The sequence below is a fragment of the Aethalodelphis obliquidens genome, unplaced genomic scaffold (assembly GCF_003676395.1).
Source record: "Aethalodelphis obliquidens isolate GAN/ISIS:26980383/991018 unplaced genomic scaffold, ASM367639v1 scaffold22, whole genome shotgun sequence".
In the NCBI taxonomy this organism is placed as follows: domain Eukaryota; kingdom Metazoa; phylum Chordata; class Mammalia; order Artiodactyla; family Delphinidae; genus Aethalodelphis; species Aethalodelphis obliquidens.
Window position 1 is genome coordinate 4,084,784 of NW_020837966.1, and position 6,000 is coordinate 4,090,783.

At 43.4% G+C, this 6,000-nt stretch overlaps 1 protein-coding gene across 1 annotated transcript in view; it reads left to right on the forward strand.

Moving 5' to 3' along the window:
- CACNA2D3 (calcium voltage-gated channel auxiliary subunit alpha2delta 3) overlaps nucleotides 1-5,938 on the forward strand; it is an 899,902-nt gene extending 893,964 nt beyond the window's left edge. The window contains exons 44-46 of the mRNA XM_027121113.1: nucleotides 4,733-4,812; nucleotides 5,081-5,197; nucleotides 5,768-5,938. The gene's annotated coding sequence lies outside the window, so the exon portion shown is untranslated. The remainder of the gene's footprint in view (nucleotides 1-4,732; nucleotides 4,813-5,080; nucleotides 5,198-5,767) is intronic.
- Nucleotides 5,939-6,000: the final 62 nt, after the last annotated feature.

Here is a 6,000-nt window from a genome sequence, read left to right on the forward strand (position 1 = left end):
AGCTACATTAGACTTCTTCCTCTTCACAAACTGCTACTTGTTAGAGTCTCTTCTAATTTGGCATTTGCTGTAGGCCCTTATCATTTCAACTGACTGGACAAATTTCCTGTCCTCCTTCCAGAAACTGGTTTTGTTGCCTCCATGATATTTCCCAAGAAGGGTATTTTCTTGGCTGACTGGAGTCATTCCTCCTGGACTATCTGCAAGGTTTCCCACAAATAGCACAGAGATTCATCTGGTAAAACTGAAGATTGCATGGTCATGGTGACAAGGATTCCTGCCTCCCCTCAGGCCAAAAGTCAAGTGGTGCAGAAGCCTGGAGTCCAATTTCCAGAGCAATCAAATAAGCAGCTAAAAGTGACGTCCTAGGACAGGGATTGGCAAACTACAACCTGTAGACCAAATTCCACCTGAACCTGCTTTTGTAAAGTTTTACTGAAACACAGACATGGCCATTTGTTTATGTGTTGTCCTTGGAAGTCTGCTATAATGGCTGAATTGAGTAGTTTTAACAGAGATGGTATAGCCTGTAAAGCCTAAAATATTTACTAGCCCTATACCTCCACAGAAAGTTTGTTCACTCCTCTCAGAGAACGACTAGCTATGGAAGAAAGACATATCAGAGATCGAACAGTAGAAGGAGAAACAGTAGAAGAAACAACAACAGCTCCAGCCCCCTTTTATCCTACCAAACACAGTGCCAATTAGGTCTCTGCCCCAGTTCTGAAAGGTGCATTTGAACTATTCATTTTATGTGTAAGGATTCTGAGGCTTGTAGGAGGATAAATACCTCCCCTGAGGTCACATCTCGTGATTGATGAAGCCAGAATTCTAACCCAATTCTGTGTGGATCTAAAGATCACAGTTTTAGTCATGAATCATTAACTATTACACTACATTCCTCCTCTTCAGTTTAATCCAATTCCTATGGTAAATACTAAAGACAACACAGAGAGCATTTTAAATTAAAAAATGACTATGTGGAAGGAGAAAATCTACTTAGTTCAGAAAGGTCCAGAACAAGGAGGTCAGGATACATGCCCCAAGATAGGCAGCAGAAAAGGAGATCCAGGACCTAAAATGGGTGGAATGAAAGTGCCAGTGAGAATGGAGGGACATTGTTTCTCTGTTCAAACTGGGCCCCGTCAGTGTCAGTCTATGTGGAGGGTCTGTCCAAATAGCTCTCCTTTCATCAGATGACATAACACCTGGAACGCCACCATTAGCCCTCAACTGAAAGAGGAGCTATCACTGAAGAATGGTGCTAATCTAGTGGGAGGCCTCTGAGGACCTGGGTCACAGGGCCCAGTGCTCACTCCTCAACATACTTCTGTGCAAGTTATCAGTGACTCCATTAGGTGTGAGCCATGACTTCATGCTTGAAAAAAAGAGAAGTGGATGACAGATGTTGAGCTGGAGGACATGTGCTGAGGCCTGGGGATTTGCAGCGTATGTTTAGCCTGGGAACATCATACCACAGGAGAACACATATGGAAAGAACGGGGTGTGTCTGAAGACTTAATGTAAGTCTGATGTGAGCCCAAGTTTGGAGGGGGCCACTGGAAAAACTAATTTGGTCTTTGGCTTTACATTAGTTGAAGTATGATATCCAGGGCATGGAAGGTGACAGTTCCATTTAACCCACCCAGGCAGAACACACCAGGATCTGAGAAGATGGAAGTGAAGGATATGAAAGGTCTGGAGATCAACAGCTGTACATCTATCCAAAAATTTTGAGACCCTACCATATGCAAGGCACAGTGGTCTTTGTTGGATATGCAAATGATTTTACCTTTGAGCAGGGTATACAGACATTAAATCAATGATTACACAAACATAGAATTAGGAAACATGGGCTGTGCCATGAGGCAAAAGTACACAGTGATGATGTAGGTTATAACAGGATCCTTAGGTTAGACTGCGTCTCTAGGAAGACCTGTAAGAACATGACATTTAAACTGAGACCTAAGAAGAGGTCAGTGGGTGGCAGCCTCTCAACCAGTGATGAAGAGCAATGCAGGCAGAGGTAACAGCAAGGGCAAAGGCCTGGAGGTAAGAAGGAGGAAGATGCCTCAGGGCATTTAGGCCATTTTAGAGAGCTGGATTTCAATCCCAAGTTCAATGAAGAGCTATTGGAGGGTTTTAAGCAGAGACAAGATAGGACCATTCTGTATCGTTGCTTTGGCTGCTGTGGGATTAGAGGAGGCACAAGATTAGAAGGGGAAAGGCCAGCTCTAAGGCTGCTGCAACAGTCCAGCCTAAAGGGCATGACAATAGAGCCATGGAGGAATGTCTGGAAGCCCTGGGAATTGAACCCTGGAGAAACAAATCTTTGTAGGGAATGTAGTATTTGTCTTCCTATCTCCAAATAGCGAGGATGTGGAAGAGGGACTGGTGTCCGTCAGTCCTGCCAAAGAAAGAATAAGTAGCAATGTCAGACGGCTATTGAGGAGGAGGTTTTCACTCAGCATAGAGAACCTCCAAGGAAGCAGTCACCTGGATGCTGCTTTCCAAAGCATGCTACAAAGCGGGGCTTCTGGAGTCTCCTTCTGCGGCCTTTTAGATCCAAGAAATGCTCCGTGAGAAAATAATTCAGTAACTAATTGAACGAGACATGCCGTACACACTCTTCTTGGAGACTCACCTTGTATCTGACTGGATTCTGTAGCAGTACTAAGTCCTGCTGCTAAGAAACTAATTTGGCAAGATTTAAGCCACCATTTTCCAAACTTATCTGCCCCAGAACTCTATAATAAAACTGCCTATTAATATTCTGTGAAACCAGTGGTCAATGGGACACACTTTGGAGGACACTGCTGTAAAGAACTTATCCATGAGTTCAAGGGTGAGTTCTAAAGTTTCTTCCAAGTCTATAATCTGATGTTCTGTGTTAGGCTTGACTTTATTCTTGCACTTCCCTTTTACAAAGCGGATATTTCTGATGTGACAGGAATTCCGGTGTTGAGAGGATCATAGTGCATGCAAAGAGTGTTATGAGATAGATGTAGATTTAAACCTTGACCCTCCCACTTACTAGCTGAGTGATCTTGAGTCATCTCTTTAACCTCTGTGATGTTAGTTTCCTCATTCGTAAAATGGGAAAAATGTTAGTGCCAACCACAAAAATTGTAGAAAGAACTCAATGAAATGCGTAAAGGCTAGTAAGCAATCCATAAACGGGTGCATAGGATCAGTCAGGAATGGCCCTTGTGGTTACCATTAGCCAATGACCCAGGCCAGTGGTTCTCCAACTTCAGTGACATCAGCATCATCAGCATGATCTGGAGGGCTCGTTGCAACACTGATGTGGAGCCCCACCCAAGAGCATCTGATTCAGTAAGTCTGAGGCCCACCTGTTTTCTATTTCTAACAAACTCCCAGATGATGTCAGTGCTGCTGGTCCAGCAACCACACTTTGAGAACCACTCAACTAGGTTGGTGTTCAAAGTCTCCCCCCCAATTTTTCTCCATTCTGGAAGACAGGATCAGGCTTAATTTGCAGGTTATTAATGAGACAACCCCAGAGTGACTTTCTTCTTACGCAGTTTCCTTCTTGGGGCCCAAACTTGGCTCTTCATGAAAGGGAACCCCCTACCCCACTCCACAGGTGTATTAGAGTGGGGGTGAGGAGGACAGGAGACACAGGAAGCGAAAACGCATTCCAGGAGGGGAGAGGATCAGACTAGTTCACACATCTTGGGAGGCCTTTGGTATAGATGCTCGGATTCAAAGACTGTCTCCCATTTATCCTCCAGGCCTGGCTTGGCTCCTGGAGAAGCAATTAATCTTTGGTTCCATTTTCAACCATTTTTCTCCCATTTCAGAGCCCCTGTGGAGGATTTTCCTTCTCACTGGAAGCTCCTAAAAAGACAAGTCCATTTTTTTGGCTTGTCTCCATTGTTCCCAGGAGTTTTTAGGTTCGTTAAAAAAAATACCCATACTTTATTCTCCATTCAAAGTGCTTTTGCAAGTTCTGACATGTTTCCTTGTACCATGTTAAAGGCATGGGGTGAGCAGGAGATGATCTCAATAGAAAGAATATTTATGAACTATTATATTTATAAACACCTGGCATTTACATAAACAAGGGAACTGGGATTTTTAACAAGGTAACCTCTCCAGTTTGGCGTTCAAATAGAAAACATGCTTGTGTTTTTCTTGTGCATAGGGAATCTCATTGAAAGTACGTGGCACCCAGACAGTATTTTAGTAAACAGTGGTTTTAGTCTCTGGTGAGTTCTAAATTAGACACAACAGATGTGATATTGCAATAGTTAATGATTCTCCCTGGTTTCTTTTCATTTAAGGAGTGATGAATGTCATCTTTATGATGATAAGTCCCCTTGAAGGCTTTGCTGTGGCAGTTGCAATGCTGAGCCCAGAAAGGTGGAGGGACAGCATGCCCAGAGCAGACTGCTGATAGCAGGCTCCTCACCATGGGTGTGCCCCTCCCCTAACTGTCTACCCCCTGCCCCACCCGCCACCCCCCAAGTGGCACCAGCCCCTCCTTTCATGTATGAGGAGACTGAGCTTCATGAGGGTCAACTGTCTTACCCAAGGTCACAGAACTCCTAAGCAGCCCAACCAGAACTGAACCAAAGTCTGCCGTAGTCTAGAGCATCTTCCACCCAGACTACAGTCAAAATATTTTGTAGAATTATAAGTTCCAACTTCTCTTGTTTTTATTTCTTGGCCTTAAAAAACTCCAGTTATTAAATTTTTTTTTCTTCAGTATAGCACCAGATGGTGGAAAGACACATATATTAAGCTTCAGACCCTGATCTCAAATCTAGCCATCACCACCTACCAACTGTGAGTATAACTTGAACAAGTTGTTTAGACTCCCAATCTCAGTTTCCTCATTTGTGAAATTGGTGGTGGTATTCTCTCTTCCTGCGGGACCTCTTGAGATAATGAAATGAGATGCTGTTTGTGATGTGCCTGGCACACAGTGGAAGCTCAGAAAATGTTAACTTCTTTCCTTTGCTATCCATTTGGTTTCTCACTATTCTTCACCATCTTCTCCTATGCTCCTTAATGAAGGCTGGACTTTTCTTAAATGTTTTGCCCCGTTCTCCAGGAAAGGCTTCTTTTCCAAGCTCTGAGACTCCCAGGAGATACACGATCCTGCAGCCAAGCACACTCGCTAAGACTCATCCATGTGAGTCATGGATTTTCTCTCTAGGACCTGCGCCTGGTGAGTTCATTTCCACATCTTCTTAATCCCACGTCACTAACAACAGTAGAATCAATAAAACCCACGTGTGATGCGAGACCACAAATCTGTTTACCTGTTTGAATCAGGCAGGTACCTACTCTGTTGGCTCTGTCATTAAACCTCTGGGAAAATACTTTCCACACCTGGAAATATGAACTGGAAATCTCATCATGAGAGATAATTCCCAGGCTTCACTACATTGTGATGCTCAGGAAATTTTGACCTTGCTTTGTTTTGATCTGGACTAGAGTCAAAAAGCATCTCTTAAATGAAAAATCATTTTCAGAAGGGCTGAAAACGTGGAGCCGTTCATTCTGATTGCCACTGGGTGCTTTTCATTCTGCTCAGCGTCTTTATCCCTAGCATCAAAAAAACACAAAAAAACGTCGAATTGACTAGAGGCCAAGTTGGGTGACTTTGGTGAGAAAAAGTGTATGAAATAAGAGGTTATAATCACTGAGAGCCTAAAAAGAGTGTAGGAGGTGAAAAAGAAAAAAAAATGACCTGGAAATTATACTTGTCTATTTCTTTTTTTTTTTTTTTGGACAGAACTGAATACATTTTCCAGGCTCTTGAGTTTAATTAAATTCAAAGGAACATCTCAAAGGCAAGTGAAAAAAAAAAGAACAGACAAGACATTGAGGTGGCTGGAATAAGAAACTGTGTAGAATGTTATGGAAAGACAAAACCAAAAGCAAGGAAAGGAAAGATGATGGGAGAGGAGAGGTGGGGGAGGGGAGGCAGGAGGGGCAGTGAGGAGGGGAGAGGTGGGGGAGGGGAGG